Here is a 16,551-nt window from a genome sequence, read left to right as displayed (position 1 = left end):
CACTTGCAAGTCAAAATTCGAGTTAGTTACTATGATTGGTAATAACTATTTTGGTATAATTTCCAACCTACACCCCATGGTAAAGGCATGAATGTTGAACATCCCATTTCTCTTACTTATAAGCAAAATGGAATGTGTTTGATGTTAGTGGACAAGGAAATCAATCACACAGAGCTGATATATTACATGTTGTTTAGTTCCAAGTGAACTCAGGATAAATAGAATTACGTACTTTGGTTCTAACCGTAACCACTTCGCCTTTTTTTTTTGCTTTTTCTTGCATATTTGTGTGTCGACATTATCGATTTTAGGCACATTTAGCTACAATAATGTCGAGTAAAACGTTTTGAAACGGTGGTATTAACACTTGTTGAATATACTCAAACAAAAACTTTATATGCATAGAAGTATTTAAATCAAATATTTGGGAACAGTACATGGGATATGCTGTGCTTCAGTTGCAGTGTGCAAGAACACAGCACACTTGTGCAGCACAGATGCACTGTAAGAGGAGATTCAAAGCAGGCGGGTTGACGTCCTAAGTAAGTGCATCTGTTCTTAAAAGAACATTAGTAAACAAGAATGCGTTTATCTACACGCTACCTTAGGGTTCCATACTGTGAAACGATAACAGCAAAATATGAACCCAATAAAAATATATATCTTTATATATAAAAGTGAAGTTGTGTGTCTGTCTCCTACGATTTAGATTCCTAACTACTCCCACATTTTGCGGTGCAGTTTAACCAAAACCGGGTATCTTATAGTCGTGATTCATATCGAGCCCTTCTGGGTATTAGCGCGCGTCTACGATGAGTCTACGATTAAAAAAAAAATTTACCATCATTTTATTCCATTTTAATGCATTTTTTCGCTATTATATAAGGGAAGTAACTCTCTAAAAATGTCTACGATGAGTCAACGATTTAAAAAAAAATTTACCATCATTTTTTCCCATTTTAATGCATTTTTTCGCTATTATATAAGGGAAGTAACTCTCTAAAAATGTCTACGATGAGTCAACGATTTTAAAAAAAATTTACCATAATTTTTTCCCCATTTTTAATGCATTTTTTTGCTATTTTTTGGCTATAACTCTAAAAATGCTTATATAGTTATTTCCCTTACAAACCCGAGCAACGCCGGGCGATACTGCTAGTATATATATATATATGTATATATAACAAATCAAAGGAGCTCCACAAAGCTGCCATCGCCGCCACAGTTAAAACTCAGAGCAATGCAGAGGATATTTATGCTGTTTCTCTGTTCAGGGCCCGGTTTTTCAACCATGTTCACGTCGCCCTCATCCCGCCACCAACCTGCTTCTCTCTCTCTCTCACATTCTCACTATACGCAGCGCGGTCTCCCTCTTCTCGCCGCTTCTTCTGTCATCCAATACACTGTCTCCTAGAATCTATCTAGCTGCTTACGTTGAACATATATCCAAACCATTTCCATCTGTTTCTCGTATGCCACTCATTGATTGATGGAGATAAACTTTGCTAACATCTCTCTAATTATTTTTCTATTTCTTTTACACCCGTCTTACTTACCCGATGCCAAAAGCTCCCGCCGCCACCACCAATTGCCCTTCACTAAATGAACAAGCAAAAACGTCTGGATACGATTACACTGATGATGGCACAACTCTACTCCAACCACCTATGAAACCTTTATTTTTTTACAGGTTGTGGATCTTTTCGGTTTGAACGGCAGTTTTTAACATAATTTCTAGGTAACTAAAAAATTTTTAACTTCGTATGTTGGTAAAATGTGTTTATAAAACATCTTTTGCTCTTGGCTTTATTGAGAAAATTCTATAGTTTATAAGATATTTGTTGTTTTTTTTCTTCAATTTATGCAATTTCAACCAATCACTGACGTCTATTGAGGTAAAAAAAAGACATTCTGTGCCGTACGAATATGTCCCTCGTTTAAGAAACAGATTGGGTTTATTTACATTTGTGAAGAAAAAAGATACTCTTTCCCCCAACCCTAACTAACCCTAAAACAGATTGAAATGCAATAGATCGATTCTAGGGTCATAATTATGGGTGACAATTTCAAATGACACCGCTAGAAAAAACTGCCGTTCAAACCGAAAAGATCCCAGGTTGTTACTAAATGGTCCCAGGTATACCGTTTGGGCAAAGAAGAACGAACAGTACTAGTTGAAAGGTCTTTTAGTATAGGTTTACTCAACCAGGAATAAACATGAACTTTAAAAAAAAAAGAGAGAAAAGAAACATTATTAACTGCATGTAAGTAAAGCTTCTATTTTCCACATGGCTGCGTGGTTAGGAAGCGTGTTTCTTGACCACATAGGTTTCCAGTTCAGTCCCAATACTTGGCACCTTGGGCAAGTGTCTTCTGCGATAGTCCCAGGCCGACCAAAACCTTGTGATTGAATTTGGTAGGTAGAAGTTCTCGTCATGTGTGTACATGTGTGTGTAAGCGCTTGTACTTCATAACTGTCCGCAGATGTTCAAAGTTAATAATGTGAAGACTGGAATCGACTCATAATTGGCATCACTACCATCCTACCATTTCTCTGCATCGATTGCTTTTGTTAACTAAACAGAATGTTTTGCTGAGAAGGTCAAATAACACTGAAACATGTCTGTTACTCACCAGTTGCCTTTAAAAACCAGATCTACTCTGATATGCATTATCTATATCAATTATTTTCAATTGTTTTTCGATCCACAGCTAAATGAATAAAAAACTAAATGTGTTGTAGCAAGCAATCAGCTTGTTTAAAAGTTTTAGAATCTTATCTTTTACTAGTTTCAGTCATTAGATTGCGACCATGCTGGGGCACCTCATGTATAAGTGTGATGTAGTAAAAACTCAGGTTTTCTGTACCTTGGCATTTTCTGATTTGCTACAAAAACACGAGGCACAGTTGGTGAAGACATCAGTTTTTTTTCTCTTGCCCAAATATTTTGATCAATTGATCTTATTGCTGTTTATTGTTTTCAGATTTTAAACATAAGCACAGGAGTGGCTGTGTGGTAAGTAGCTTGCTTAGTAACCACATGGTTCCAGGTTCAATCCAACTGCATGGCACCTTGGGCAAGTGTCTTCTACTATAGCCTTGGGCCGACCAAAGGCTTGTGAGTGGATTCGGTAGATGGAAACTGAAAGAAGCCTATTGTGTGTGTATATATATATATGTATATGTGTTTGTGTGTCTGTGTTTGTCCCCCCAACATCGCTTGAGAACAGATACTGGGATGTTCATGTCCCTGTAACTTAGCAGTTCAGCAAAGAGGTCGATAGAATAACTACTAGGCTTACAAAGAATGAGTCCTGAGATCGATTTACTCAACTAAAGGTGGTACTCCAGCATGGACGCAGTCAAATGACTGAAACAAATAAAAGGATAGAAGAACCCTGAAGGGATTTTTTATTTACCAACTGCTCAGGTAATCTAAGCTGATTGAAGTTTTTCAACTCATTATATTATATACGAAAAGCCCAGCAACATATATGATGAGAGAGTGTGTGTGTGTGTGAGGAGTGATGGATTTGTGTGACTGGGCCAGTTAAGTCACATATGTTGAGTTACAAAACGGAAAGGAGGTCAAAGGAGGAAAGCAAAAACAATTTGAAATTTGAACTGCAAAATCATTGAACTTACTCAAAGTTGAAACCACAACCACAGTAACTTCAGCTGTTTGGTAGAAAGGTCAACTGTCTTTGACCTGATCACCTGGTCACTGTTTAAACAACAGCAGATATTTAAATCAGATCAACCTAAAGAGAGAGAGAGAGAGAGAAAGAGAGAAAAGAGAAGAAAAGTGATTTAAACAGTAGCATGACACAAGATAAACATAATCTGATAGTGTGAGATATCAATAATCTTAACAAGGCCATTAACAACCGTGCTCAATTATTTTTTGGATTTCTTTTTTAATTCTGTCTTCACAAAGCAACAAAAACATTGATTTTTTGTTTTTTTTAACTTAGGTCGTTGCCAGTGCCACCTGACTGGCCCCAGTGCCGCCTGACTGCCCCCCCCTCCCCGTGCCGGTGGCATGTAAAAAGCACCCACTACACTCTCGGAGTGGTTGGCGTTAGGAAGGGCATCCAGCTGTAGAAACTTTGCCAGATCAAGATTGGAGCCTGGTGCAGCCATCTGCCTCGCCAGCCCTCAGTCAAATCGTCCAACCCATGCCAGCATGGAAAGCGGACGTTAAACGATGATGATGATAGTTGTGAAGAAAGGAATAGTGGTCACAGCCTTCATAAGCATTTCTTAGACAGGTAACACTGATGCCATTAATGTTCTTGAACCTAAGTTAACACTGGTATGGGAGTGGATTTGGGATGGTTGGAGGAAGGAGAGCAATTCTGGGAAGGAAGCAAAGGATGTAGAGCTTAGAGCAAGACCAAAAAGTATGTGGGTGGCTGAATACCTAAGTCAGTGGTCCTCAACCATTTTATAACTGTGGACCCCTTTGATTACTATTTTATTCTTGTGGAGCCCCACCACCACCACCACCAGCGATTCGAGGTTTCAAAATTCTTACTTTGTTTTACAGCCATTCACTTGTGTAGGTTGGCAATAGAGCACTCTCAGAGAACAGTTATCAGTGGCCATAAATATATCAAACTAAATGTTAGAGAAAGAAACCTGAGTGTCCCAAGCAATAAATACATGCAACACAAAATATTTTCATAGACTCTTAAACTACGACTGCGGATCCCCAATTTACTAATTCTGCTTGCATGAACCCCTAAAATCTAATATAGACCCCCACCCCACCCCCTGGTGCTCAAATGGACTCTGACTGAAAACCACTGACTGAAGTGGAAGAGCCAGTTCCAAAGAGCAGGAGCTCCTTGTACATACGTATATATATAATGCCCTGCTAAAGGTTTATAAACGAAAAGCACAAAAGAGAGATAAAGGCATGTGAGAAATCAGTAAAGTCAAAGAATATCATAAAAAAAACCCAGCACTGAGACCTGCATGGAAAGCTCAATGAAGCAAAGATCAAAGTAATAATTTTATGATTTATAATTCTACTAGCACTATGATCCAGCAACGCCGTGTCACAGTGCTAGTGCATGCATATACAGCTGTGTGCATGCGCACATACACATGAGTACTGTCCAAATCTCCAACCAATCACATACAGCTAGCCGGCATTCAATTGGCGTATCAAGTTTCGGGCATTTTGATTGGGTTTTGGATAGAAAATTCACAAAAAAGTCACTTCTATTGATGTTTTAATGGCTTTGAAGGGTGACTGGGGAAATGTAAAGATGTGCATGACCACCCTTGGACGGTTTTGAATGACCATAGAAAGTGCGAGCCCTCTAACTGAAAAATTGTGGATTTGTATAAAGGATACACACACACAGACAGATATTTTGCCGTTTATATATAGAGAGATATGCATAAAACATTGGAGTGTGTCACAGAAAGTTGAACCAAATAAATTTGTATCACACTCCAAGCATCATGGTGTTTGTGATGAATAACTTAATTCTTAAACGGGACAGTCTGCTTAAATGTAAACAGTTACCCTAAGGAAGGAAGGACTTATCACTGTAGACAGTGGCACCACTCTTAAGCTGACGAGTTCAATTCTGCACGTGGATCTAATGAAATAGCATCAGTATTTGAACCTATATCATAATGTCTTTTAGTAGTCATGGTTTTCTCTATCATAGATTTGGATCTCATTTGATTAGAAGCTCCGTGTGTTTGTTGGTGCAGAACAGTCCATTTCATTATAAATTCCGTGTGTATTTTCATCTGACACCAAAGTTGATATTCAATCTAAAAGAGATGCCATGACATTTGGCCTTTTGGCTACTGGAAACGTTGGCTAAATGGAATGGGTTAAAATGGTCAGTTATTAACATAGAAACTAGGTTACTGACTCAATAAATTAGGCTTATATAACCTTTTAGCTAGATTTTCTAAATTGACAAAAGAAAAAAAAAAGAGTTAACAAAAGGAAAGGAAGAAAGAAAAATTCTTTTGGCAAGTGTCATGTTTCTAAATTGGTTTTATTGTTCTGTCTGCTACTTAGAAAAAGAAGGAGAGAAAAATCTCTTCAAAGGACAATCTTTTTCTCTTTCCAAACATCCAATTCAAAAATAACTGGAAATTTCGAATTTTGCCATGTCATATGAACATGCATTTAATTCAGTTTTTCAATATGTTTAATGGTTAGGTGATGATGTTATGATGCAGCACTACTGACCAAATAATTAGGATTTCAAACTTTACTATTACTACTACTACTACTACTACAACCACCATCCATTCTATAGCAACTCGGGGCAAAGCACAAATCTCTTCACTCAAATGAGTAAACAATAAGTTGTGTTCTCATTTCATGATTTTTCAGTTTATGATGAGAAGGGAATCCAACTATTAAAAACCATTGGCTTCTTATATGTCACAGATAAAGCACCTGTGATGGTGTCACAGGTAAAACACTGGTGCTGGTGCCACATAAAAAAAAGAAGCACCCAGTACACACTAATGTGGTTGGTGTTAGGAAGGGCATCCAGCCATAGAAGCCATACCAAAACAGACAATTGGAGCCTGGTGCAGCTCCCAGGCTTGCCAGTTCCTGTCGAACCACCCAATTCATGCCAGTGTGGAAAACCAAGATATGATGAAGATGATGCAAAACAATGGCTATGGACTGGAGCAGTACTGAAGCCTCAACCACAGTGTTTAATTCTCTTTAGAAGCTGGCCATATAAAGAAAACAAAACACAACAGAAATATTTATTATTGAACAATTAGTTCAATTGACTGGCTTCCGTGCCGGTGGCACGTAAAATGCACCAATCCGATCGTGGCCGTTGCCAGCCTCGCCTGGCACCTGTGCAGGTGGCACATAAAAAGCACCCACTACACTCACGGAGTGGTTGGCGTTAGGAAGGGCATCCAGCTGTAGAAACATTGCCAGATCAGACTGGAGCCTGGTGCAGCCTTCTGGCTTCCCAGATCCCCGGTCGAACCGTCCAACCCATGCTAGCATGGAGAACGGACGTTAAACGATGATGATGATGATGATAGTAATCCACCTTTATGAAATACACAAATACACACCCCACAAGGATATTGTTTACAAGTCCAGAATGATTCATAAACTATATTCTCTCGTTCACAAGACTTACAGACAAGGAATGATTTGTCCACTCCACAAGCAAATTCAATCCTACAATGGTGACCAACAACTGTTGAGCGGAGACCTCTTTCTTCTCTGATTTAACTAATAATACAATATTTGCTAATCAATTCTTCTCTGTTTTATGCTCACATTTTTATGCTAAAACACAGGTCTTTGAACATTGGTTTGCATTGCATGCTGTTGGAGTAATTGTCTGGATAATACTCCTGTTGCTAATCACTCAACTGTGAAATGAGAGAGGCAGACAGAGAGAGACGAAGCACCTGCTAAAATAGACAGGTTATGGTTGGCTGAGTAATGACTAACAATACTTATCCCAACTCAATTTCTATGCTACCTCACCTCTATGCACTTGAAGTACACAAACTAAAGAGAGAGCTTTTATGTGGTTGCTTTACTTGCTAGAAACAGTAGTCAAACCTCCCTCGTTACGCCCTACCATCTTAAAACAGGAAGTATGTATCGGCGGCAAGTGTAAACCATCAAAGGTGAGATAGCTATGACTATGATCAGACGCCTTTGATCAGTGGTCTGTCTGTTCTATGAGGACTGACCTGCGGCTAAATAATAAGACTATCTATCCTACTCATCCGCTACTTTATCTACTTTGGTCAATGTCCATACTGCAACCCTGCCAGCAGCAAATCCTACTGTAAGTTTAAAAGAGGATAAGAAGGCCTTCGGTAATTCTTTTCTTCGGCCTTGTCGGATTAACAAAATAAATACAAACCAGAACTTAGCAACACTGCTTATCTGGTGGCTATTTTTGCATATAGGAAGAAATTACCTTGAATAAAAAAAAAAAACTACAAACAAGAGATGTAAAAATCATAAACGAATGAACTTGAATAGAATCTTTGATAAATTTTTTATTATTTTTTTTTCATTTTGTCCTGTCAAGAATCTAATCAGCAAATGGTTGATTATAAATGGTGCAGCTCAATGTTTTGAAACAGTGGAGCTTATCTCTGTTACTATAAATAGTTAGAGAAGCTATATTCAACTTGTACCGCAAATAAAACTGACTTGGCTTTCTTTAAACTACCAAGGGTCACTCAATCAAAGACGTCAATCATAATTATTAAGTGGTGAGTTGGCAGACTTGTTTAAGCAAATAAAATAAAAAATAAATAAAAATGAAAAAACAACCCCTGTGGCATTTCTCCTGGTTCTTTACATTCTGAGTTCAAATCCTGCCAAGGTCAATTTTACTTTACGTTCTTTCAGGGTCAATAAAATAAAGTACCAGTCATATACTTGGGGCAATGAAACTGATTAACACCCTTCCATTCAAAACTGCAGGCCTTGCACCTAAATTAGAAACTATCGTATCAGGGAAAATAGAACACCAGATAAAATGCCTTTTGGTATTTAGTTACATCCCTGCTTATGTTGGTTTTGCTATTTGGGAACTTAGAACCATAACAGATTCAATGAAGAGGTCTAATAAAGTCAAAACATGTTTAGAGTTACCTCCCATATTTGCCAAACTGAAATAGGCATTGGACTATTGTCTTTTCACCATTGTATAACTACAGATTAGTTTTTTAAGCTCACTACATTAAATATTTTGGTCTTAACTCCATGATAAGTTTGCCTTTCAGATGGCTTGTCTTTTGGTAAAAAAAAAAAGGTAAGGTGGGGTGCAATCTAATATTTGATTTTTGCCTTACTGGCACTTGTGTACCAGCATCGCCTTACTGGCATCTGTGCTGGTGGCATGTGTAAAAAGGTTCAAGCAAGGTCGTTGCCAGTACTGTCTGACTCGCCCCCATGCCAGTGGCAAGTAAAAGCACCCACTACACTCTTGGAGTGGTTGGCGTTAGGAAGGGCATCCAGCTGTAGAAACTCTGCCAGATCAAGATTGAAGCCTGGTGCAGCCATCTGGTTCGCCAGCCCTCAGTCAAATTGTCCAACCCATGCTAGCATGGAAAGCGGACATTAAACGATGATGATGATTATGATGTTATTTGACCTCCGAATGAACCATGATTGGAGAACTATGATATAAGACACTCTAGCCATGGCTATTCAGTTTTTTTATTTAAACAATTTCATTAGGATTGTATTATGCAACGTGTCCATTCTTTGTAAATCAGTAACTGAGAGAGATGTGATAACATATGTTAGAGCACTGATCTATGATGCAGAGTGATGTGGGTGTAACAGAGCTAGTAACTAATAAGTGAAGTTAGTGCAAAGGATAATTCTACTGGAATGGTTTTAAATGGCAGTTGGTTTTATTAACATGATATAGAATGGTTTCCATCAGAACAGAATGATGTTTAAATACACTGTTATTGTTGTCATAAAGTATTAGAAAGCATAGCTGAACAACTGGCAGAAAACAAAACTCACACACAGATTCACTCTCTCTCTCTTACTCACACACACACTAACACACAAAAAAAAATAATATTTCTCTCTCTCTCTCTCCTTCCCCCCCTCTCTATACTATTTTTTTAGTTATGCATTCTTCTTACTACATAAGCAGCTGAGGTTATCAAGTGCAGTCTATTCATAGCTTATTTCTACAAAAAGTCAAAATAATTTTTCAGGTTTGCAGGGGCTACACACACACACACACACAGATGTGTATATATAGACACATGGTGCAAACAGCTGTGTGCATGTGTATTGTTAAAACAATGTATCATACAAAAGGCATTTTGTTTTGTCCAAAAGAAGCATAAGGATGTTTCTAAACATATTTGTATGGTTGTCTGTTTATCTAATATCAATTTTTCCATGGTATTATGGATTGGATGACAACATATTTCAGGCAGGATTTCATGGTTGGATGCTCTTCCTGTTGGCCATCCTTAAGGGGTTTCTTACTCCACAGTGACTGGTCATAATGTCAACAACAACAACAACAACTCTGAACACAACATTGCTTCATTCAAGTAAATTTGTGGAATGCTAATATGGACATGCACACACACATATCCAATTGCCTTTCTACAATTTCCATTAAGCAAATTCTCCTAGAAGACATTGGTCAGTCAGAGGCTATAGATGAAAACCCTTGGCCAAGATTCTGTGTGCAGTGGTATTGAACCTGGAACGATGATGTTGCAAAGGGAACTTCATAGCTACAAGGAGAAGTCAACCAGGAGAATTCATCTATGAAGCAATTGCCCCAGCTCCCCTTCAGGGTTGGCAAAAGCAATGTGGTGGACAACGAAAAACCTGGCTGATGACAGTCAAGGCTGATCTGGAACCCAACCTAGCCCCCATATCTACGGCGTTCACCACTGGGATAAGGAGTGGTTGGAGATCATGCGGTCATTAGCCTCAAATTGCCAGGCCTGGTCGGCGTTTGTGAGAGATGCAGCATTGAGGATGAATGAAGCCAGCTCAACCCACCCACCCCGGGTGAATGCTGTCTCAAGAGACAAGAGCAAGAGATAGCTACAAAGCCAAACCCACACACACTTGCATGCGAAATGAAAAGTAAGGGAAATAACACAAAGACAAATAAATGGCATATCAAAACAATATAGAAAATACTGGATTCATTGAAATTATCCTTGTTTACAGAAGAGAGTAGAACACACACATTATGGCAAATGGCAACAACTCCCTAATGAGAGGAGGAGGTGAAGTCAAGCATCAACAATTCTTCAAGATTAAGGAAAAGTAAGTCAGATTGTTTGGAAACAAGGAAAGAGCTGTGGGCTTGGATTTTTGTCTTATTAGGTGTATCAGTATAGCAGTTGTCCTACCTTAGCTCCGGTGGACACTTAGATATATTTAAAAAAAAAAAAAAAAAGACACATTCGTGACCTAGGTCGTTTGCATGCTTGAAGCAAAGATGACCTAAAAGAAATTGACTCAGAGTGGCCAGAGAGATACACACTCTTTTGCCGAACCACTAAGTTACAGGGACATAAACACACCAGCATCGGTTGTCAAGCGATGTTGGGGAGACAGACTCAGACACACAAACATATATATATATACATACATACACACATGATAGGCTTCTTTCAGTTTCCATCTACCAAATCCACTCACAAGGCTTTGGTTGACCCGAGGCTATAGTAGAAGACACTTGCCCAAGGTGCCACACAGTGGGACTGAACCCGGGACCATGTGGTTGGTAAGCAAGCTACTTGCCACACAGCCACTCCTACGCCTATCTCTATGTTCTGAGTTCAAATTCCACTGAGGTCAACTTTGTCTTTCATCATTCCGAGGTCAATGAAATGAGTACCAGTTGAGCACTGCGGTCAATGTAATCAAGTACCCCCCTCCTCCAAAATTTCAGGCCCTGTGCCTACAGTTGAAAGGACTATGATGTTAAAGTTCTTTTTCCTTAATATTTTAAACAAATTTAAGAAACAAAAAAACTGTTTTAAACTAAAAAACAGAAAAAAAAATACAGACATTTTTCTTATATTGTTTCATCAATTATACCAGTGTATAACAAAATGATGAATAACACACTTTTCATGATGACCAAGCATTCAGTTATTGATTTTCAAGCATTTAATATTGATTTTCTAAAGTTTTAACTATATTTTTAAAAAACTGCAGCACATCAATCATCGACCATTACTGAAAAACCATACAAAAGAAAGTAAAACCAAAATTCCTCTTTGGCTTTTCCCAAATAGAAAAGTGAAACTGGGAAAAACCTGGTATTCTAGCAAGTGAAACTAGGAAAAAACCTGGAATAAATTATCAGTATTATTAGGCGCAGGGAGTGGCTGTGTGGTAAGTAGCTTGCTTACCAACCACATGGTTCCGGGTTCAGTTCCACTGCGTGGCACCTTGGGCAAGTGTTTTCTACTATAGCTTCGGGCCGACCAAAGCCTTGTGAGTGGATTTGGTAGACAGAAACTGAAAGAAGCCCGTCATATATATCCTCATCATCATCATCATCGTTTAACGTCCGCTTTCCATGCTAGCATGGGTTGGACGGTTCAACTGGGGTCTGTATATGTATATATATATATGTGTGTGTTTGTGTGTCTGTGCTTGTCCCCCCAACATCGCTTGACAACCGATGCTGGTGTGTTTACGTCCCCGTAACTTAGCGGTTCGGCAAAAGAGACCGATAGAATAAGTACTAGGCTTACAAAAGAATAAGCCCTGGGGGTTGATTTGCTCGACTAAAGGGCGTTGCTCCAGCATGGCTACAACAGTCAAACGACCGAAACAAGTAAAAGAGTCAGATTCCAAGCATGGTCGTTGCAATGATATGCACAGGGTATGTAAAACCTCAACAGTTAAAAGAGCCGCTGTTTAGCCCTGGTATCATGATTAAAGGAAGGACTGACATTGGCTTATCACAGTCAACAATGCCCAGCATAGAACACAATAGAATGTGCTACACTTGTGGCGAATTTCACCACAATCTCATTCACTCACCCAAACCTGTTTTACACGGTTTGTTTTATTTTCTCCATTGAACTAGAGTCACAGCTATGAGAACTGTGTCTGTCTTCAGATATAATGTATTCCAGACTATCTTAGCCACTGGTATGTTGTGATTAAAAGATCTGGTTGTTTGTTTTTGCTGTTGATTAACCCTTTTTGGTGTAGCCTTATATGGCACCATGTGTGAAGGCGCATGGCTCAGTGGTTAGAGCGTCGAGCTTACAATCGTGAGGTTGTGAGTTCGATTCCCGGATCGGGCTCTTTTTAACTTGTTTCAGTCATTTGACTGCGGCCATGCTGGAGCACCGCCTTTAGTCGAGCAACTCGACCCCGGGACTTATTCTTTGTAAGCCCAGTACTTATTCTATCGGTCTCTTTTTGTCGAACCGCTAAGTGACGGGGACATAAACACACCAGCATCGGTTGTCAAGCAATGCTAGGGAGACAAACACAGACACACACATATATATACATATATACGACAGGCTTCTTTCAGTTTCCGTCTACCAAATCCACTCACAAGGCTTTGGTCGGCACGAGGCTGTAGCAGAAGACACTTGCCCAAGGTGCCACGCAGTGGGACTGAACCCGGAACCATGTGGTTGGTAAGCATACTACTTACCACACAGCCACTCCTGTGCCTATGTGTGGGCTGTGTGTTGTGTTCTTGAGCAAGACACTTAATTTCACGTTGCTCCAGTTAATTCAGCTGTAGAAATGAGTTGCAACATCACTGGTGCCAAGCTGTATCGGCCCCTTTACCTTTCCCTTGGATAACACTGGTGGTGTGGTGAGGGGAGGCTGGTATGCATGGGCGACTGCTGGTCTTCCATAAACAACCTTGCTCGGACTTGTACCTCGGAGGGTAATTTTCCTAGGTGCAATCCCATGGTCATTCATGACCGAAGGGGGTCTACCATATAGCATCAAATATTTGTCTGCTGCTCAAGCCGCGAACACCCAGACTAAAAATGTATTAGACAATATAACTTTCTCTTTGTTTTTTAAGGACAACAGTAAGTACTTTGAGGGACCGGTGGCTGATATTTCTAACAGGTCCAGCAACTGCATTGAGGCTACCTTACTGGATCAAGATGGAGAAGAGCATATCTGAAACAACAAAACTGTAGATCACACCTAGTCACTCAAGAGACTAATACAAAGTAAGTTTTCTAATCTGGAGCTAAATAAGAAGACACTACACTTCCATCTCTAGTTGGACTATCTATCTAATCCATTCATTTTCAGATGATCAAACAAATTAGCTTTCCTTAATCACAAGGGATTATCTCAATTGGCTTATGTGGTAAGATACTAAACTCATTTCATGGCTTTCTTGGTCATAAAAACTACTCTATCATCCTTTTTCTGGTGAGAGAGAGCAAGCAGTAAGATACTAAGCTCACCACTTTCTTTAGTCATAGCCCCAAGCAGAAGACAATCCAAATATATGAACCCTCACTTTTTTGCATTAGTTACATTATTTACATTTGACGGATATTTGTCCTCATCTTGTTTGTTGTTAACACATTTCAGCTGATATATTCTCCAGCCTTCATCAGGTGTCTTGGGGAAATTTCGAACCAGGGTTCTCATTCCTAAGGTATTTTTCAATATTATTATCATTATTATTATTATTATTATTATTATTCAGGTCACTGCCGGGAATCGAACTTAGAATCTTGGGGTTAGTAGCTCTAAAATTCACTCCATAATTGCCCGCGGGCATATGGTATAGTGGTTAAGAGCGCAAGGCTACTAACTCCAAGATTCCGAGTTCGATTCCAGGCAGTGATCTGAATAATAATAATGATAACATTGAAAAATACCTTAGGAATGAGAACCCAGGTTTGAAATTTCCCCAAGACACCTGATGAATGGTGGAGGGTGTATCAGCCAAAATGTTGTGTTAACAACAAACAAGATGAGGACAAATATCCGTCAAATGTAAATAATGTAAATAGTTCCTCATCTCTTAAATATAGAACTGTATTGCCTCACTTTTTTGGTTGATTGCCAACCTGAATGATGAAAGAAAAAGCTAATCTCAGATTTGAACTCAGAACATAAAGAGCCAGAACAAATGCAACAGGACATTTTTTCTGATTCCCTAACAATTCTGTCAGTTCATTGCCTTAAGTAATAAAAATAACAATAATATTGGTTTCAAATTTTGGCACAAGGCCAACAGTTTTGGAGGAGCTGATTACATTGACCCCAGTGTTCAACTGGTACTTATTTGATCAACCCTAAAAGGATGACGGGCTAAGTTGGCCATGGCAGAATTTGAATAAATGAACAACAACAATAATATTAATGGCTGAAAAAGTTAAGACACTACTCCCTGGAATGAAGGTGGGAAAGATATGCAGTGATATACATCTGGAAGATCCTGGAAGAAGGAATTGTACCAAACCTTGGCATTGAAAATTACACAAACAGCAAAATGGGGTGCCACTGTGTAACACCAAGGAACCCAACATTGCCATCAAGATACAGGACCAGATACTGCAATAGCTTGGGTTTCAAGGCCCCACACTTCTACAATATCCTTTCCCAAAGCTTGGGAGACCTGCATGGTGTGGATGTGTCTTCAAAACAAAACTGGATCTCCTGTCAAGGATTTCGGATGAGCTTACCTCATGGCAGGAAACGCAGATGAGGACAGCAGCATCAAACTCCTTCATTCACCAAATGCCACATATCAGAGGAGATTCCAAACACCGAGGGTGTAGTAAAGCCAAAGATGGTGCACCAGCATGGCCGCAAGTTTAGGGCTGACACTAGTTAAAGTATTAAAGAGTATATACACACACACACACATTATATATATATATGTGTGTATGTATGTATCGATCTTTCGAACTTTGTACAAATATGGCGGAGGATAAATTGAAACAAACTACCGACTGAAAGCGAAAAGATAACAAATAATGGTTAACAATCAGCAAAAATCGTCAACAATCAACAATAATTGTACTAATTATTGATATGCAATTGATTTATTTCGTTTCAACATTTTAATTTTGTTTTTCTTCTTTTTAACCGAAGGTTTTCTTCACGAGAGATAGGAAAGCCATTGAAATACAAAACCTCTACGAAATCAACTTTAGTATAATAACACAAGTAATAATCTTTTCTAATCTAGGCACAAGGCCTGAAATTTGAGGGGAGGGGGCCAGTCGATTAGATCGACCCCAGTACGCAATTGGTACTTAATTTATCGACCCTGAAAGGATGAAAGGCAAAGTCGACATCGGCGGAATTTGAACTCAGAACGTAGCGGCAGACGAAATACCTATTTCTATTTCTTTACTACCCACAAGGGGCTAAACACAGAGAGGACAAACAAGGACAGACAAACGGATTAAGTCGATTAGATCGACCCCGGTGCGTAACTGGTACTTAATTTATCGACCCCGAAAGGATGAAAGGCAAAGTCGACCTCGGCAGAATTTAAACTCAGAACGTAACGGCAGACGAAATACCTATTTCTTTATTACCCACAAGGGGCTAAACACAATAAGGGGACAAACAAGGACAGACAAACGGATTAAGTCGATTACATCGACCCCAGTGCGTAACTGGTACTTATTTAATCGACCCGGAAAGGATGAACGGCAAAGTCGACCTAGGCGGAATTTGAACTCAGAACGTAACGGCTGATGAAATACCTATTTCTTTACTACCCACAAGGGGCTAAACACAGAGAGGACAAACAAGGACAGACAAACGGATTAAGTCGATTACATCGACCCCGGTGCGTAACTGGTACTTAATTTATCGATCCCGAAAGGATGAAAGGCAAAGTCAACCTCGGCGGAATTTGAACTCAGAACGTAACAGCAGACGAAATATCGCTAAGCATTTCGCCTGACCATGCTAAACAACACTACACGTATACAATACATTAGTTAACAAAAATGAGCGCCTTCCTTTCACTTTCATTTGGTGTTCTGTTTCCCTTTGTCCATCATATTATATTAATGTG

General features: G+C 39.2%; 1 protein-coding gene across 2 annotated transcripts in view; it reads right to left on the bottom strand.

Annotated features, from left to right (window-relative positions):
- LOC115218119 overlaps positions 1–16,551 on the bottom strand; it is a 44,323-nt gene that overhangs the window by 9,596 nt on the left and 18,176 nt on the right. For both annotated transcript variants that reach the window (XM_029787906.2, XM_036507797.1), the window contains exon 2: positions 3,647–3,762. The gene's annotated coding sequence lies outside the window, so the exon portion shown is untranslated. The remainder of the gene's footprint in view (positions 1–3,646; positions 3,763–16,551) is intronic.

The sequence above is a fragment of the Octopus sinensis genome, linkage group LG12 (genome assembly GCF_006345805.1).
Source record: "Octopus sinensis linkage group LG12, ASM634580v1, whole genome shotgun sequence".
Lineage (NCBI taxonomy): Eukaryota > Metazoa > Mollusca > Cephalopoda > Octopoda > Octopodidae > Octopus > Octopus sinensis.
This window is presented reverse-complemented; position numbering and strand designations above follow the sequence as displayed.